General features: G+C 45.1%; 1 pseudogene; it reads left to right on the top strand.

Annotated features, from left to right (window-relative positions):
* LOC123491285 overlaps window positions 1-20,571 on the top strand; it is a 202,868-nt pseudogene that overhangs the window by 83,532 nt on the left and 98,765 nt on the right.

Raw genomic sequence — 20,571 nt, forward strand, 5'->3', positions numbered from 1 at the left:
TATCTGTGTCAACCAGTGGACTCTATAGTTCATATTGTTCTCACTGAATGTCCCTCTCTGTGTTGTAGACTTTCTGGAGAAGTCTGAGGACAAGGAGGGAAACGCTCTGGCCTTCCACTTCCTCTCAGGGCCCAGAGTCACTGTACTGGCCTCCAAGACCTCCCGTGAGCACACACACACGCAGCATCCTCTAGCACTTGTTTGATGTGGAGTTGAGCTTTCTCTACCTCCCTCTCCCTTTCTCTCCTCTCCAGAGCGCTACCGTATCCAGAGTGAGAGTTTTGAGAACATCTGGCTGGTGGCTAAGGAGCTGGTGCAGCGCTTCGACCGCCACTTTGCCAAGCAGGGAGTCAAAGACTTCAGAAACAGCTTTGCAGGCCCTATACCTCTGGCTGAGTACTTTGAGACTGTCGACCACCACTTTGAGGTATGTATTGAACACAGACACACTGTCACACACACATTCATGAGTTGTGTTTGTAGGTACAGCCTGCTGTGTTAGAACATTCAGAGGTAGAACATTCAGTGTGTGTGTTCGTTTAGCTGCGTGTGAGTGCAGAGAAGTACCAGGACCTCCTGTCAGAGCGGGCGATCCAGTTCAGAGCCATCCAACGCCGTCTCCTGACCCGCTTCAAAGACAAGACCCCCGCCCCCCTGCAGAACCTAGACACACTGATGGAGGGCACGTACCGCCAGGTCAGACACACACACACACACACATTAGACTAGGACACTCAGGCATGCACATAGCATTTAGAAACATGATGGAGAGTCTCTCTCCCCTCACTTCTGTGAGGTGTTGATTTTTCCCTACCTCACACCATATGGTGATTTACACACACCTACACACACACACCTACTGTACAAACACACACACACACACAGAGTAATGAGTGCACTAGTGTTGATTTACAAAGTGATGGGCCTACACAGCTGATTTATGCACTTCCTGCTACTACTGAGGTGCTAGCTCACACACTATGGTATACTTATAGCAGACAAACATACTGCCATGACCACACACACAGGAATACACAAACATACACACACGTGCTTGTGCAGGCACACACACATACACAAAGACGGATGCATGCTTGCGCGCACACACACACCCTGTAAACACAAAGACATATACATGCACACAGACACACATACACACCCATCTATCTCTGTCCTCGTCTAGGGGCGCCTTATCGCCAAATTAGACATTATTTACTAACTCGGTAGACGGGCTGTAATAAGAATGTAGGAGCGTTTGTGTCTCTCTTTCTGTGTGTGTGTGTGTGTGTGTGTGTGTGTACATTCTCTCTCAGTATTTTTCTCAGGTTCGGAGGCCAGGGTAATTGATGCTGGAGCCTTCCTTTTTAAATGATGATTACACAAAGAAGCCTGATTAGAAACCTCTGTATGGTTCGGAGTGTGTTGGGAGTGTGGGACAGTGTGTTTGTGGATTCATTATAGTGTGTGTGTGTGTTTGCCTTGATTTGAAGTTCCCATTGTGAGTGTCTGATGATGTGTGTGTCGGCTGATGAGTTCCAACTGTGTGTGGGTTACTGTATTAGTTCTGTGTGTGTGAGCGCGCGTGTGTGTGTGTGTGTTTTGAGTGGTGTAGACTGTCTGACGTTGAAAGTGATGGTCCCTTGCCGTCACTGTTTACAGTAGGGGCTCGTTTGGTGAGGAACTCTTTAACGCTGTTCATTAGCTCTCTTCCAGCTCTGGGAGTGGGTGACATCATTAGATATTTAATGTGTCAGTACTTAACCATTACGCCTATCTGAGTAGAACCATGCAGAGCTCTCACACTGTAGATACACTGCCCATAAGGTCCACTACGAGGTGTACTCATACCCAACACCACAAGGTTCAAAACTGGTACAGTTTTAAAGGGACACTTACCTTACAAACTGGGATCAGTGTTCAAGTTTTGTTGCCGGCGAAGGGTCCAACGTTCACTTTTTTTCTCGCTGGGCCAGTTGGCCAGAAATCTACTGTCCCGGACAGAATTTCTAATTGCACGGACATGGTGTAGTTTGCAAATGCATTGGGGGTCATGCAGGCCCTTTAGGTTGGAATGTTTTTTTCTCTATATCCAGCTATTAATAGGCTACATTTGGTTACTATGATTAGGGATGGATATTTGAAATAATTTCACTATTCAAATAACATCATGACAGTTTTTTTGTTGTTGTGATATTCAGATAGTCAAAATACATGTGTTGAAATTGTTTTTATTAAACTTGCGAACTTGCTTGCTGCGCAGCCTGTACGACTTGGGAGGAGAGGTGCCGCTCTTCCCGGTGAGTTTGACACAGGAGGGAGAGGGAGAGATACATACATACATACATACAGACTAGCGCTAATTAGACAAACCTGTAGATGCCATAGGTTGTCTATCGTTCCATCTGGTAGTGCCTGTCTTGACTGCATCAAATTGATGTAAAGAAGCTAGCTAAGATAGCCAGCTACGTTAGCCAGCTAGCTAGCTCGCTACCTAGAATTATTGAGGCAATTTTACTGCGCTTCCTGTCCTGGTCTACAACAACTACATGCAGATTAAACAACAGCCTACCTGATGGTTGCTCGTTGTAGCCTACTCCTCCTCATTTAACTAACTTAATTCCGTAATTTGAATTCCATCTTGCATTGATTAGAGATCTCCCACGTTGCTTGCTTGCTACACATGGAGCCACTGACTATAGACAGTACCACTTTTATTGGACAATAATATATAACAATAAAACAAACGTGTGAAACCTGCGTATGCTTCTACGGTAGACATGTCTTTTTTACGGGGCGCACGTCATAAAAACTACGTTCAAAAGTTTGGAGTTTTATTGAATTAAGAATTTCAAATGTCATGGTATATCCTTGGCCAGCTATATCCATAGATAGTTTAATTTAGGCAAAGCCTTTTAGTGTTCAAATTGGCCTATGAGTATTTAATTTATTTATGAATACTCTCACATGTATTCAAATACTAACGTCCGTTTGGATATTAGAATATAAAAATAACCATGCCCATCCCTAACTATAATATGTATTAAAAAGCTGTGTAATATAATTTAGCAATGTAAGTCATTACTCTAGTCTTTAGAATTGTATTAATTGCATTCATTTTTGTTTCTGTCATTTTGACAATGCTGTTCATAGCAGATATCAGTCTAAATGCACTGCATGTCACAGTGCCAGCTAATGCTATTAATATATCAGTGTCTCTTTATTTTGTTAATGCTTGTAGATGCTGACCCAGCGCTGCTGCCTGTCCCTTAGCATTACTAGAACCCTGAGTGATTCTCTCTATACAGTATGACTCTCTAGTCTGTCTAATGTGCTCCAGTGTCAGTCTGTCCATCCCTTCCTGCTGCCGCTTCCCGCTAGCGCCTGCCACCCACTGTGGATTCGGGAAATTTCTGACACTCTATACGTGCTGTAATGTATACACGCACCCCATAATGGACGCTATCGACGGGCTACTGGGAAGAGTGATGCACGCATCAAATTAATTATTCATATCTCTGGGTGGGTATGGGTTATATGGCCCTTCTGAAGGTCTGTGAGCTATGGTGGTTCTCACTAGCTCAGCGCTTTAGTTAGGGGTTATTACTCACAGGGGTTGTGTCAGTCATGAGTCTTAGTCTTTTGACATGCCAAATGTGATTGTAAATGACGAGGACGGGGGGGTTAAAGTTTTGTTTTAGCTACGTGTCTTATTGTGCTTAGTCAGGGATAGTACACTCAAATGACAAATTTGCCTAATATTATGGATACCAAGAAAGTAGTCTGTGGACCCAGAGACTCAGCAAGTGGTAGATGAGGTACATGTGTAATTTGGATGAACTAAGAACAGCATCGTCGAATGTCAGATTGGTAAATATTCTGCATCTTATCTGTGGTCAGGCTGGGCTGTCGGTTAGGGGACGTCCCCTCATTAATGTGTGTGTGACTTTAAGAAAGCATTTGTGCGTGTTGTTTGTCATCCAGAGAACAGAGAGATACTGTGAGAGGCCTGTGATTTTTCTGGTCTGGTGTACATCCATATACAGGGGGATAATATTTCCTTTGTTCATTCTTTCCTCATCTCTTCCTCCTATATTTTATTCATGAAGGCCAGATGCGGCCTGCTCTGTAATGTGTATGTGAGCTGGCCAGAGGTGTCTGTTTCCTCCACTTTTCATTCTCACTACTTAAAAAGCCATTACTCATCCTGGCCCCACAGTTTATAGTTCACCCTGGCTCTCCCTTTAACTCTCTGTTTGATTAATCTGTGGCAGGTATGGAGAGGTTAGCCAGAGGGCTATTTTAGCCTAGCCTTATCATTCCTGTTTTTCTCCTCTGCTGTTGTTCTCTGAGTGAAGGCACACTGCTGTCACTCTGGACCGGGAAATATGTTTCTGGGTGGGAGGATGCAGAGGGGAAGGAGGGTGGGCTCAGTGAGGGGGAAAGCCCGGCAAGCCGTTTCAATAAATATTTGCCCAGCGTTTATCTCAGGTAAAATGGCCTCCGTGTTAGCATTAGCGCGCTAACCTAGCTGGCCGCAGCGCTAGTTGTCTGGGAGCTGAGTTTGAGTTGAGCGGAGGCTCTCTGTAATTAGCAGTTCAAAAGCAGGAGGTGGGACGCTTTAGTTTTGACTGACAGGCCGCTCTGGGGCCCCTCGTTCCAGTAATGGAGGCTTCTCTCAGACAGCGGCTGATTTATCTGGCCCCAAATGGAGCGCTAAACACGGCTAAACATGGCTAAACATGGCTAAACACAGATCCCACTGTGTACGTGAGGCCCTCGCGGTTAATGGCTGGGGTACTCTCTGAGCGCTGTGTGTGTGTGTGCGTGCGTGTCCACTGAGATGTGTAAATGTGTGTTTTCCTCAGTAAAATACCCCAATGTCAGAAAAAAAGGAGAAACAGAGGAACTCCCTCAGGTCCCCCTGACCTTTCATCTGCTACGCAAACACAGGCCGCACCTGAGAGACTGCCTTTCAAACTGGCCTTCAAACACACACACACACACACACACACAGGAATAATGAACATACAGCATACCCCTCATGCACATTTAGGAGTCACTGGGGCCCTCCTCTATGGATGTCTACCATATCAATGAATGACTGTCTTTCATATAGCTGACTGACATATAGGCATGTGTGTGTATAAGAGTGGGGGACAGAGAGTGACTGATCTAGAGGAGTGTGTGTGACACAGTCAAGCCTCTGGAAAAGCCTGTCTTTACAAATGTGATGTCATATGGAAACCAGTGTTGTATAGAGATAGTCTTGTTACTGTTGGGAGATCATTCTTATGGTCGTCTCATAAGAATGTATGAAGATTGGCGTATCAGGGTACTCCTGTAGGATTTTACATTTTCATTGCAAGTCCCATAAATAAATACCTTACTATGTACATTGATATAGTATTTAAACCAATGTTAAATCATTATTTTCTTGGAGACCCACACCTCTGTACTGTATACATATGTAGAGCAGAGCAGTGTTTTGTGGCTAATTCCTCGTGGGTCATGGCCAGACAGGGATCAGCCTCTGGCAATAAATACTGTGTCACTTCCTGTACCTCTTGGGTCAGAAGAATGTCATCATGAAAAAGGCTTTAGGTAGCTTGCAGCACGAAATGTTTGCTTACACCCAATCTAGAGGAAGCACTGTTTAGCATCTTAAGTGGTGTCTGTGACCAGATACTCAAAGAGAAATATCTATGATGTAAAAGAGTGGATGCCACACAGACTATTGTTATGTCCTAAATGGCACCCTATTCCCTATTTAGTGCACTAAATAGAGAAAAGGGTGCCATATGGAACACTGATTAGTGGTGTGTGTGTGTGTGTGTCGTCTCCTGCCCCCTCAGGCCATACACAGAAGGAGGGAGAGGGGAGAGGGCGTGGGACTGGGGTGCTTTATCTAAGAATGTAAAATCCCTGAGAGGAGCCACAGCAAAGCCCATCTCTGCCAGTCTGCACAATCCCCTCACACACACACCACCCTCCGTCTCTGTCCCTATGGAGAAGGCCCAGGTGTTTGCCCAAAGGCAGATAGAGATGGGGGCTAGAGGAGGTCTGGGGTGTACAGTGCTGTACCTACTTGTAATGCTTCTGTCTATGGGACTCCCCTGGATGTGGTGGACTTTTATCACAAACATGTGTCTGGCTCTATTATTTGGGGGGGGGAGCCTAAAAGAGACTGAGACAGAAATATTTCAGTCCTCCCCTCGTCTCTTTTCCTTCATGACCACATGAGATGAAATCAAAGTGGTGTCAGTCAATCCAGTTCTTGTGTTTTCAATCCAATCTGTGTTTCATTGTGCAAATGCATGTGACTGTGCAAAACCTGTTAGAACATAGATGGACATCACAATACAGAACTACATAGCAGGATAGCCAGTTGAACAGCCTTCTTGGGGTTATCTAGATATTTTAGAATGTTCAGTCCTTTGTTGTTTACCACATCACATTCTCTCATTCTACTCTGTTGCTAAGAACACAGCAGCCATTCAATTAGCTAGCCATATTGGCTCGCCCACTAAGTATCGTAGAGATTAGCCCATTGTCTTTCCCCCTGGGCTTTATTAATCAAGGAATGTGTCATTTCCAGTCTAGTCTATACAGTCTGACTATCCTACCGATCCTTGACTTCGGCGATGTCATTTACAAAATAGCTTCCAACACTCTACTCAGCAAATTGGATGTAGTCTATCACAGTGCCATCCGTTTTGTCACCAAAGCCCCATATACTACCCACCATTGTGACCTGTACGCTCTCGTTGGCTGGCCCTCACTACATATTCGTCGCCAAACCCACTGGCTCCAGGTCATCTATAAATCACTTCTAGGCAAATCCCCGCCTTATCTTAGCTCATTGGTCACCATAGCAACACCCATCCATAGTATGCGTTCCAGCAGGTATATCTCACTGGTCATCCCCAAAGCCAACACCTCCTTTGGTCGCCATTCCTTCCAGTTCTCTGCTGCACATGACTGGAACGAACTGCAAAAATCTCTGAAGCTGGAGACTCTTATCTCCCTCACTAACTTTAAGCATCAGTTGTCAGAGCACCTTACCGATCACTGCACCTGTACACAGGCCATCTGTAATTAGGCCACCCAACTACCTCATCCCCATATTGTTATTTACATTGTTATTTATTTTGCTCATTTGCACCCCAGTATCTCTATTTGCACATCATCTTCTGCACATCTATCACTCCAGTGTTAATACTAAATTATAATTGTAATTATTTTGCACTATGGCCTATTTATTGCCTTACCTCCATAACTTACTACATTTGCACACACTGTATATAGATTTTCTATTGTGTTATTGACTGTACGTTTTGTTTATTCCATATGTAACTCTGTGTTGTTGTTTTTACCACACTGCTTTGCTTTATCTTGGCCAGGTCGCAGTTGTAAATGAGAACTTGTTCTCAACTGGCTTACCTGGTTAAATAAAGGTGAAAAATAAAAATCAAATACAAGTCTAGTTCTACAGTATGCCATTAGCCCAGAGTCATTTCCACGTGCTTTAATGACAAAATTGAATTCATCCAGGTTCCCTACACTTACACTCAACGGCTATCATTTCTCCAGTACGTTCTATGCTTTCTATTTCTTAGCCCAAAGTCTTTTTCCCTGCACTTAAACTAAACCGGGGCATTTTCCCAGTGCATTCTGTCCACTCTACATCTATGTCATTATCCCCTAGTGTGTTTTTCTTCTCTGGCTAAAGAATGTCATTTCTCCTCTCAGCGAGGGAGGGCTTAGCACATGCCACAGGCCCAGTGTTCCTCTGTGTTCCACAGGTTTAGAGCCCTAATCTCATTGTGTCTGCTGAGTGGCTCTTAGCGGCCTGAGTGGAGAGGGGATTCCACACTGTAATGGAGCATGCCTTCTCCCACTGGTCCTTTGTTATTAGCCTCTCAGAGGTTAGCCACCAGCTAACGGGATTATACACACAGCGTAATTAAAGTGAGAAGCACACACACGCACTCCTGTACACCGGCAAGCACACACGCACGGAAGGACGCACAAGCATACACACACAGACACACACCCTCGCCTCGATCACAGGTGCTCATTAGCCCCGGGCCCACAGAGGTTCGTTATTGGGGTCTTTTGGGGATGTCTCACCCTGATGTCTGTCCCACAGAGCTGGGCTCCAGACTTCACTAAACCCCCTGATCTCCAGGAGGCCCTCGTCCTCCAGTCACAATTCGCTCACTCTCACTATGCACTGTTTTCATTCAATTATATTTTTTTGTATCATAAGTTTTATATTTTAGTTATATATTAACACTGAAGTGTAACATTGAAGTAGAAGTGTATAAACCTCATATATACATACATACATACATACATACACACACACACACACACACCAGTGTTGGCACCAGCAGTGTTTTCTCTCGCTCAGCTAGCACTCAGCTTTTCATGTCACGGCCCTCTCCTCTGATTCCGGGAATTCAATGGCAGGACCAGAGATGCTTGGGAAATGGGTCAATGACTGTGTTTGGGAAAATATATACTGCTGGATAGGCTTCAGCAGATTGTGTGTGGGGTTTTTCAGAAGGCAGTCCTCACTGACTTCCTAAGGGAACGCAAGGGATTATGGGTGATGTCATGAAAGCGAAGCGCTTCAGTACAGTATGTGAGCCCACACCACCTTGCTCTCTCCTGGGAGACACACACCCATACGCACAGTGCCAGTGGCTAGCAGCATTCGCTATCTCTTCTCTTGAAATACACACACACACACACACACACACACACAGTCCCTATCTGTCTCTGGCTCCGTCTGCCTGCTTGGGGAAACCTGTTGTAGACAGCAGAGAGATAGACAGTGGCAGAGGACAAAGAAACAACAACAACAATGCTCTGCCTGGGGCTTTATCTACTGGGACCAGAGGAACTCACTATTACAGGCCTGTCCTGTACTGACTAAAGTGGTTTGCTCATACGAGATTAGTCCATTGCTTAACATGTATGTTTATGGTTATGATTTTGGATGCTGATCTCTTGTTGTGTGCGTGTGTGTATAAAGGTTGTTCTAACCCTGTGGTCTGTAATGGCTGATACGTATGTTGGCTGCTGCAGCCTGGTTCACGCGACACTGCATGTTAATAATTCTACTGATTTTACCTTCTTTGGCCCCAGTGCATGAAATGAATGGGTGTGTCTGTTTCATGAACCCAGACACACACACACACACACACACACACACAGCATTCCAACAGGCTTATGGACAATGGTGGAAATATACTACATAGTGTACATGAGTGATGATTTTCTTCAATGGTGATGATCTGAATCATATTTGTTTAGGATATAGGCTTAACTGCTATCGCAACGTATGTGTGTGTGTTTGTTTGTGAGTGTGTGTGGACTTGCACATAATCATATTATGGAAAAGGTAATGCATAATGTTTGTACAGTGCAGTATATGCCTTTGCATTTTTGTATATGGATTTGTGCGTATGTTTGCTTGTGTATAAATGTGTGTATGCATACTTGTGTGTGTCTCTGACTGATCACTTCTCCAATAGCGCTTTCTCCAAAGTCAACATGTCCTGCCGCTCCACTCTCTTTGCAGTGTGTATGCCGCTTCCGCCCGCAGACAATGCCCGTTTTATAAGATTACACATATTTACTCTGTAATCAGAGGGCGAAGGCGTGTGAGTTCCCCTGGTTTTTTCTCTCCTTCATTAGCTTTTTTTCTATGTACTCAGCATGGCCTGTTCAAAGGAGACCATTGAGAGAAAAGCAAACAGGCAAATAGTGCTGTGTTTGAGCGATGTCGAGACATAGCCGAGGGCTGTGTGCGTGCGTCTGTGGGCATGCGTATGATTTTCAGTGTGTGTGGTGCGTGGTTATATGTGTGTGTGTTGGGAGGGGAGAGGTAGCAGGACAATGCCCTCACTGTGGCGTTCCTCGGGATTAGCATTAGAAAGGGAGGAGGGGAATGTTAAGTCATTTTACAGATGATGATCATTAGCCTCGTTAGCATTATGGTAGCATTAGCATTTCTTACATAGAAATGTAATTAGCATTTTTTGCATCATGCTTCTTCTAGTGTTTGTAGTCCTGCTACAGGTCTCTATTTGCCAGACCTCTTCAAAACCTCACAATTATTGTCATTTACACTGGGACCAGGACCAAGGCCCTAATTTCAGTCGTGTGTGTGTGCTTGTGCCAAAGGTAGACTGGCTACTCGGGTCACTGGTCTGGACTGCTTCAAATCTATGGCTTCCTCTGTGACCCCTTGGGAGGTTTGTGTGTGTGGACTGTGACTATTTGAGGGGGTATTTTCCTTACTTTCATTTCTCTCTTTCTGACTAGTTCTCACACTCCCTCCCTCGCCCCTCCCCTTCCTTTCTCTCTCTACCATTGGCATCCTGGTGTTTCCCTGAATTAGCCTCCCCCTTTCTCCCAAGGCGACTCTAAATGTGTCTTTCTGCTTTATGTCATTCATCTTTTAATATATATTCATCTTTCCACAGAGACTTCCACACATGTCAGCCCTTCACTAACATGGATATATTGATATATTTATTTCAATATTAATCCAGCCACTGAGAGTTCTGCACATGTCAGAGCCTTGCTAACGTGCCCCAGTGGAGCCCAACCAGCTCGCATACACACATGCACACGCACTCGCTCCCCATTTCAGGGGTCAGAAACATGTCAGCAGAGTCCACTTTCAGGAAACGTGATCGCGGAGCTAAGTGGAGGGGGTAAGTCATGTGGACTTATGTAAACCAAACCATTACAGAGTAGAGGATGGAAGGGAGAGAGTGGCAGAGAGAGAGAGAGAGATCCTCATACCGTTGCCTTATTAAAGTGACACCTGCATTTAGCTTGTATGAAGTCTGTTATGATACCGTGTTGGAGAGCAAAAGCCTCTCATCCTCTACAGATGTGTTTCTCTTCTCCGGTCCTCAGGAATGCCCAAGGTTGGACATTCATTTTTGTTTTAGCCCAGTTCTTCTGATTCAACTACTTAATTAATCCTGAAGCCTTTGATTAGTTGAATGAGATGTTTGTGCTAGGCTAGAACAAAAACATGCAGCCATGGGCGCTCCTGAAAACCATAGTTGAAAAATACTGCAGTGTACCCCAAACTGATCATGTCCCTTACCTTGTCTAACCTCTAGTGTCTGGGAGTGGGTTTTTTTGTGTGTGTGTGTTTGGGTTTGGGTTTTCCAGTGTCTCTCTCTGTTTGATGCTAATTTGTAGCCAGGATCTGCAATGTTGTGTCTGGCTTAGATTTGATGTCCTTGTTTTTGTCTCGCACACAAACAGATAGACAATGACGAGTGATTGAGCAAGTACACACACACACACACACACACATCCATGTATCTCACTAGAGTCAATAACTAACTTTCAAATCAAGGGATTTAAAAAAGCTGATGTGTTTTCTGATAAAGAATGTTGTTTGGGGGGGGGGTGAATTTAACACTAGAAAGGAACATGAGTACATTCTAGTTGTCTTGTTTTCCACTATCGTGTTGACTTGCTAATCAGGTCTGCGTCTCTTTGGGAAGACGGAACAAAAAGATCGACAAGGCAAGGGATTACCCAATGGACCAGTGGAATTTACTTTCTGGACAGAGAGAGTGTGCATCCTGTATTCATGGGTTTATATGCAATATGTGTGTGCACTTGCCTGATAGTGCACGTGTCTATAAATTAAATTGAATGTGTGTGTTTATGCACGTGTGTGTGTGTGAAGCCTGGGAGGTGTGTGAGAGCTGTTAATGACAGGCTAGGGGAGTGTGTGTGCTAAAATGAGTAGAGAAAGGTCCTGTGTGATTAGAGGCCTCAGTTAGCCTGGCTGAGGCTAAATATGGAAACAGTATGGAGAGAGACTAAATACTGTCCACTGACACACACACACTATTCCAATGACCAATGACAGAGCATCGTCCGAGTATGCTCACTAAGCACTTTAGTATGTCTGTGTGTGTAAAAACTGATGCTCTGTATGGATGTGTTGCAGGTGTGGACCTTTGGACGTTTGTGTCTGTTGTTTTGAGAAAGAGAGTGAAAGACAGACAGACCGACCGACAAACAGCATTTGAATGTGTGTGTGTGTGTGTGTGTGTGTTTTTTACAACAAGTGAACTCAGCAAGAGGGCCAACCAGGTCATTCCACCCTGTGTAAAACATGTGCACTGACTAGTGAGGACAGCTTGAATGAGTTTGAAACACTCACTCTCACTCACTCTCACACACACAACCCTTTGTATATTCACATAAAGCGAAGTCCTCAAACTCCCAGCTGTGATATCAAAACTAGCCCTGTAGGCTAACTTACGCCAGAAACAATTAATTATTTCACTTCTAAAGAGCCAAGATAAATGTGAAATGAGTCTTGACTGTGTGCAGAGAGTGTCTCTCTCTTTGGGAGTGTGTGTGAGTGTGTGCATTTGTCAGGGTATATTAGGGTTTTTTGATTCAGAGTGTATGATGGGATGAAGCCCAGCGGTGTGCTGGAGGAGGAAGAGTGTGTGTATCTCTCTGAACTTGTGTCCCGCCACACAGCTGTGTGCTCTTGAGGTGTACTCAGTGCAGTTGTAGTCATTTGTAGGTGGGGAGTGTGTGGTAGAGATTAATGGAGGGGACAGGATGTGTGTTTGAGAGACCTGCAACCCTGGGGCGGCAGTTAGCCTAGCGGGTAGGAGCTTTGGGCCAGTAACGGAAAGGTTGCTGGATCGAATCCCTGAGCTTACAAGGTAAAAATCTGTCATTCTGCCTCTGAGCAAGGCAGTTAACCCACTCTTCCCTGGGCGCCGAAGACGTGGATGTCGAATAAGGCAGCCTTCCGCACCTCTCTGATTCAGAGGGGTTGGGTTAAATGCAGTTTTCAGTTGAATGCATTCAGTTGTACAACTGACTAGGTATCTCCCTTTCCCTGTAGGGGTGTATAGTGGAGTGTTTCATCACCTGGTCACACACACACACACATCTCTCTCTACTCTTGTGTGCGGCCCCCTTCCTTCACATTTGGACCAGGCCAACGCCCCATTATCTCAGCTCTCGGTGGGCCTGGTTGGAACCACTAAGCACTGGTTACAGTGGGGTTCAACCTTAAACCTGTGAGGTCAACTCCCAGGTTTATATCAGGAGGCCTGGAGCTATGGTGCGGTCTGCACTTCCTTCATAGTAATCCCAGGCTGGGTGTCTCTCTGGCAGGGTGTGTGTCTAATTGAGCACCCTGTCTGGAGCAGTAAGGCCGGACCGCCCAGACTCAGGGGATGAACTAGTGACCTTGGTGGGTTGGGTGGAAGGTGTGTAGGGACCTACAGTAGGGAGGGACGTGGGGGGAAACTGGGCGGTTGTTTGATCTTCTGGTGTCATTCTTGGCTTGTTATGGCATTTACACTCTCAGTGGATGTGTGCGATGTGATCAATGTTGATTTAAATTTAAAAGTGAGATCATTGAAGTATAGAAAGTTCAGAGAAATGGTATTGTACTTTATGTGTCCCTCTGTCTCTCTCGTTTTTTCTTTCTCTCTGTTTCTTTCTCTCTCTCTCTCTGTGGAAAAACAACCCCACCAAGCCCTCTGGTCTCACACATTCCCTCGTCTTCTCACAGAGAAAACAAAAGTGAAGCCTTGTCTTTGATAGTCCAGGGAAGGTTGTAAATAGTCATATTTTATTAGCTGTCTGTGAACAATAATAATGTCTGAAACCAGAGGAACACGAACACACACACACACACACACCTCATGCTGCCTTGATGATATAGAGAACCATTCACATGGAGTAGAGAATGGGCAAAGAGCCATTGAATGAAGACCCTTCAAATAAAAGTCCAATCTGAAAGCTGTAGGGTAGCGGAAGTAGAGGATAGGTGTGTTCCAATACACATGGATCTACTCTGGATTTGGACACGAACACATCTGGAATGAAAGCGTGAGATAAACAGCATAAAAAAGGAGAGGGAGAGGAGAGGAGATCATAGCAGCTTTATCTTGGTGGTGTGGTTCAGAGCCTGCCACCACCGCTGATAACTCATCTCATGTTGCCCCTGTGTGGGTTGCCAGATCAAATCACTATCCTTCCTTTTCTTTCTCTTCTCCCTCTCTTTCTCCTCCTCTGAAGGCTTCTATAAACAAGGCCAGTGTGTTGCCAGATCATCCTCTCTCTCCCTCTCTCTTATCAGAACTGAGAAGACAGTGTTATCTGTGGTAGCTGCGCCGCGGCCGTCACCAAAGACAAAAGCAGTTACTGTCTGTCTCTGCCCTATCCACTGGCTGGCGAGATGCTAATCGCTGCAAAGCTCTCTCAGGCGCTTCCCCTCTCTCTGTTACTGTCTCTTTAACTTGTTCTCTCTCTTTCTGTTTCTCTGTCACTGTCTCTCAAACATGTCCTCTCTCTTTCGCTCTCTCTCACAAGCTCAAACGCAAACAAACTTTAATGGCATCAAAGAAACAAAACAACAGAAATCCCAATGCACAGTGACATGTTTTCAAATTATGGTTAAAATGGCAACCATTACATAACACTTTTCTCTCTCGTATCTGTAGGGCTCTCTCGCACCACCTCACACTCTTTCCTTGTCTAAACACTGTCTTGAGAGGGTGCCTGTGTTTGTATGCATTACGTGCACGCGTGTGTGTGTGTGTGTGTACCATTTTTGTGTGTCTGTTTGTTTGGGTTAACTCCCTTACGTTAACTCCCTATACGCTTGTGAGTCTGTGAGATGATAGTGTGTGTGTGTGTGTGTGTGTGTGTGTACATGTGTATGAGAGAAGAAATTCAGAGTAGGATGGCTGAGAGCAGCCGATCAGTCTTGTACGAAGAAGAGAAACAGTGTCTTTGAGCCGTAATGCTGCCTTCTGCTAGTTTTCAGCTCGCCTTGCACTGCACTCTGGGTGAATGCACTTAAGGAAATGGGCATGTTGATTCTGGCCATCGTTAAAGTCTGATTTTAATGGCCGTTTTAATGATAACCTGGAAAGAGTGAGTCTATCTATACTGTACCGTGGGATTGAGAGGCTTAGCGGACAATCACACACATACACATATCCCTTTAAACCACTATAAATCTATAAATGGCGCTTCATTTGGGCAGGGTGAACAACACACCTCTCAGTGGATACCACGAACCCCGTCTGAACCTCCCTACACTGACTCCTTCCATCTCCCGCTCTCTTTCCCTCTCTTTCCTCCTCTTTCCCTCTCTCTGGTGATTTCTCTCCTATTTATCCCTCTTTTCTCTATATGGGTGACATTTTCCACTTTCTAATCACACACATGCAGTGAACAGAAACATTGTATTATCCTGAAAGACGAAATATGCTGGATACCTCTTAACTCTATAAACATTACTTTGCACTCAGATTTAAATGGGAAAATGTTGCTCCTCTCCCTTCTCCATTTTCTCTCTCTTGCTCTCTCTCTCTCTCTCTCTCTCTCTCTCTCTCCTCTCTCTCTCCTGTTGTATGTCCTCCTCCCCAGAGAGACCGATGAGTTTGGCCACGTAGCGCTCTGCCAAAGACATCACTGTCATTTTCCACTGACAGAGATGGTGCACAGCTCACCTCTGCTGTGTGTGGGCATGTGTTCGGTATGAGATGTGGGTGGTGTTTGGAGGTTGTCCATAGTGCTTGCTGTGGCTAACTGAGCAGGAAGTGTCTAATCTGCCGGCTAAACTGAGCATACCTCTTTGCTAATAGCTGTGTCCTTGTCGCTTTACATGAAAAGTAAAAGTCAGACCCACATCTTAGCAACGTTCACACAACACTATCCAAACCCTCCCAGAACCTTCCAAATGTTTTTCTATTGAACTCTTTCTCTCCCCAAGGTGCAAGCAGCCACCACAAACCCCACAGTATCAATCAGCCACCGCTGATGCTAAAATTACAACTGATTCATACACTGACTACACACACAGACGTGTGTTCAGGCTGTGTGTGTTCTCCTTCTGTGGCTTTGGACCTCCAGGAATCATATGTTTTCTTGGCCAATCTTTGAAGACTTATCTTTGGTCGGAGATGTGCTATCCCAACAGGGACCAGAGTATTTTTAGCCTGGTGTAATTTGGGTAGAATCTGTCTGTAGAGGAAAATAGTGGGCAGCCATGGTGCCACATACTGTGGGTATACTGATGGGTATTATGGGGGAGGAGGACTGAGGCCAACCCCCCAGGGCAGGGACAGGCGCTTCTCATTCCTGCTTCTCGTTAGACACACACACACACACACACACACAGTGACACACACAGTGACACACACAGTGACACACACAGTGGCACACACACAGTGGCACACACACAGTGGCACACACACACAGTGGCACACACACACAGTGGCACACATACAAATGCACACACATACACTCGCAGGAACACACACACACATGTCGACATTTTAAATGCGTTCAATATACACCTGTAGGTATGCAGTACGATCTGCTGGTGTCTACCTTGTGGATCATGGTGGATAGGCCTGAAGAGTTATAACTTCTATATGAACGCTTAGTCCTCTCATGGGCTCACAGTTGTTTTGTATTATACACAGTATGCTAGGGGTTGTATAAGGGTTATGACTATTTGGTAACGATTTACTTTGACTACATATCCATAAATACATATCCATAACTCATTCATTACTCATCTATAAGCATTTCATGAACATGTTACAACAGGTCCCAACCGCATTATTAAAGGTTAATTACATATATCCGTAGCATATCTGTAGAGAAGAGCTCATATTTAGGTATCTTAATAGATGCGTCATTACAATGAAAGCGTAGTGTCATCATTATGGCTGTTCTCAAAAGTGTGCTTCTGCCATACCAGTGATACTGAATTAGCCTAAAGGCCAAGCCACGTTTTGAAAATGATGCTGATATATAGACTGTTCTAGCCCCATTTCCCTCACTGTCCGGTAAAGGCCTGTGACCTTCTTCTTGTTCTTCTTCTTCCTCACTGAGGTTAATGGTGCATGAAGATCCCCACAGGGTTGAATCGTCAGGGTACATTTTATGGATAAAATCGTGTAGTTGAGGTTCATATCGTAACTCATTAACAGCCCTCCTCCATATCAAAATTAGGCCTAAGTTGGTCGTACTGGTCTATAACGCACACATGAAGGTTCTATGTATGAATTCTATGCAGTCAAAGCAAAGTCAAATATATTTTCCCATTCATAAAGCATTTATAGCTAAGCACTTCATGGTAATTAACTGTGCAGTTTGACATTCTGATCTATAACACCAACATTCAAAGTCTATGTATGAATTCTATGCAGTCAACGTACGGTCATTTCTATTTTCCCATTCATAAAGTAGCCTAGCGGTTAAGAGCATTGGGCCAGTAACCGAAAGGTCGCTGGTTTGAATCCCCGAGCCGACTAGGTGAAAAATCTGTCTGTACCCGTCATTCTGGATAAGACCGTCTGCTAAATGACTCAAATGTAAAAATGTAAATGTTATATATAAAAAAGAATACAGACACAACACAGAATGTTAAAGGTAATATGAATATTTTATTTATAATTTCCACATATAACTCAGAAAACAATTGTTGAAGACATCGCTGAAGAATTCTACTATTGACATTTTTCAGTGACACATTTTTTACGACTAGTCTTTGCACTGGACTAAATCTCGCTCCCCCATCCCTCTCACTATAACCCATATGAATTAGGATGGTGTCGTGGCCTTTCTGGTTAAATGTGCCTCTGTGTTCCCCTCAGCTGGCATCAATCAGCGCTGCGTTTGGTCCCACACAATGCAGCCCTTGACTGGGAACCTCCATTTGACTCGGCTTGGCTGGGCGGCGCTTTTTATCAATACACACCAATCTTTACTAGCAAATTCACCCCTTTGAACATCAGTTTCCTCTAGAGGTTTTCTTTGGGAGGGGGGTCGAGATGTTTGTTTAACGTTTGGCTGAGTGACATGGTTGCCGGGGAGACGGAAGTGGAGGGGGGACTCTGGCGGGTTAATGGTTATGGGGGGGGTGTTTGGCTGACGGTGCTGCAGTACTACCTGTGAGGTGTGTGCGTGCTGCACAGGAGGCTGCTGAGGGAGAACGGCTCATAATAATGGCTGGATTGGAGTGAATGGACATGGAAACCGTGTGTTGGATGTGTTTCAATACCAGTTCATTAATTCCGTTCCAGCCATTACTATGAGCCCATCCTCCTCAATTAAGGTGCCACCTGTGGTGTGCAGATAAACAGTTGTGTGCTGTCTGACTCTCCGTATTGTACTACTCTCCCACTAGCTAGTTTACATGCACCACTATAGGGCTAGTTGTAGTTTCCCTCTAGATTACAGTGTGTTCATGAATGGAGGTGCTCTCCCATGATGAAACTGAAAAAGGAGTTGACCCCAACCCTTACCTGTACTCTCCCATTAGTCACACATCCACAGACAGGATATCCTCACTCTTTCCTTTCTCCTGTCCTCCTCTTTACTTCCCCCTGATCTCTTATTTCTCTCCCTCTGACGTGCCTTCTCTTGTTCTGTTCATCTTCATCCGTCTTCTTCTGTCATCGCTCGTTCATGTTGTCCCCCTCATCCATCCCAAAAATGGAGGTACTGACCTCCTGTTCAGGTTCAACTCTCAGACCACACCTAGAGACGGTACAGAGCCACCTCCTCCATGCTCATTCACATGACTTACGGAGTTGACTTCTAGAGAGTGTTACTGATGACTAGGAGAACGTCTTGTATGGCTCTAGCAGAGGGATTAACATGAATGACTTGGATGAGTCCCTGTGTTGACCCTGATGCCTTGTTTCCATTGGCACTTTAAATCAGGGCCCCATTCAAGCACTTATCATTTTAGTGGACAACATAATGGAAACACAATTCAAGTTGTGCCCACCAAGGCCAGCACGACCTGGCTTGACTTTACTTGGCCCTAAATGCCAATGGAAACGAGGCTTGAGTGAATACTTATTTATGTAATAAGCTGAGTTAATAAATTGACTGAGTTAATAGCTTGTGAACCATGATTTCCAGGCTTCCTCACAAGCCATGGGAGTGTGTCAACAGGAGACTAATAGCTTGTATAAAGTACCTTTGCGTTACAGAGTTGACACTTGATTCAGAATTGCTTAGATAAGTTGCTTCTGGTGAATAACAACAGGCACTGATTCTCTCTCTCCGTCAGGTGATAGCGTTGGCAGATGCAGCGGAGGAGAACCAGGCATGTCTGAATCAGGCGTTTGTTCGCTTGCGCAGTGCCACCCACCTCCTCATCCTCCTGGTCTCCCTGTGGCTGGGCCTTAACACAGAGCAGAACGCCATCCTGGAGGCTACACTGCTACCCCTGTTACAGGACACACCACAACTGGTGAGAGCACACACACACACACACACACACTGCTACCCCTGCTACAGGACACACCACAACTGGTGGGAGCACACACACTCATGTATGCACACACACACACACATTGCTTTCTCTCTCTTTCCCCATCCGTCTCCTGGCTGCTTGACCCAGGTCTCCCCCTTTGACCCTGGAGAATAAACACAAAATACCTCAGTGATCCACTCTGAAGCCCCTGAGTGGTTCTGCTACCACACACACTCTCCCAGGTGCCACTGAATATACTCCTGGCAGCTTCACAGCGTATGAGGATGGTGTTACTGACCTGTGTGTGAAGACAAGTTATATCTAGACAGAGTGAATGTAATCGGGATAGAGGGGAGGTGACAAATAGGCCTGATTCCAAACCATAATGTACTCCCTTCCCTCACAGATATACAGGGAGTAATGATGTTTCCTACAACAGGCCTTCAATAGACTAGTGAAGTTTCTGATAGTGTAGCTTTGAACTATCCTCCAGGGAAGAAGGAGTGGAGCCTGTATTCAGCCCTGATGTCCCTTTGGTCAAGGAAGGCTATGGCAGTGAGAATGCGGTAGAGGGGGTGAGGGGGACATTTTCTGAGAAGGCTTGTTGTGTGTGTGTCACAGGGGAGTTGTTCTGTTAGTCATTTAGACTGTCACATAAACACGTGTGTTGAGAGAAGCCCTCCATGAGTCGACGTGATACGACGACAGATTTCTGCCCCCATAGAGACCGAAAGTGTGTGTGTGTGTGCTCTCACCAGTTGTGGTGTGTCCTGTAGCAGTGTGTTTGTGTGTGTGTAAGAGAGACTGACATAAACAGTAGTTCCATAGCCACGCTGTCTGTTTGTGTTTCCACTGTGATTAAACACATGACATCATCACACAGGTTAGAGGTCTATCTATATACAGTCCTCTCTATTTATCCAATTTCACACCAAATACCCCCACTGCCCCTTTAAGAGAGGTATAGGGACAGGTGGCTAACACACACACACACACACACACACACATTGACATCTGCGAACTCAACCTCACTGTGATAGACACCCCCTTACACACATACAAACACTCACACACCCTTCTCTTTCATCTCCACACACACAGTAAACACGCCCGAAAGCACACATCCGAGACAGACATCCACTCAGCTGGGCCATAAATAGCCTGCACCTGAATGGGCTGATGAGGCCCCAGAGAGATGGAGTCACTGAGAGTGAGAGTGTATTTTGGTGTGTTTGTTGTTGTGGTTGCTCTTG

Source organism: Coregonus clupeaformis, chromosome 7 (genome assembly GCF_020615455.1).
Source record: "Coregonus clupeaformis isolate EN_2021a chromosome 7, ASM2061545v1, whole genome shotgun sequence".
Taxonomy (NCBI): Eukaryota; Metazoa; Chordata; class Actinopteri; order Salmoniformes; family Salmonidae; genus Coregonus; species Coregonus clupeaformis.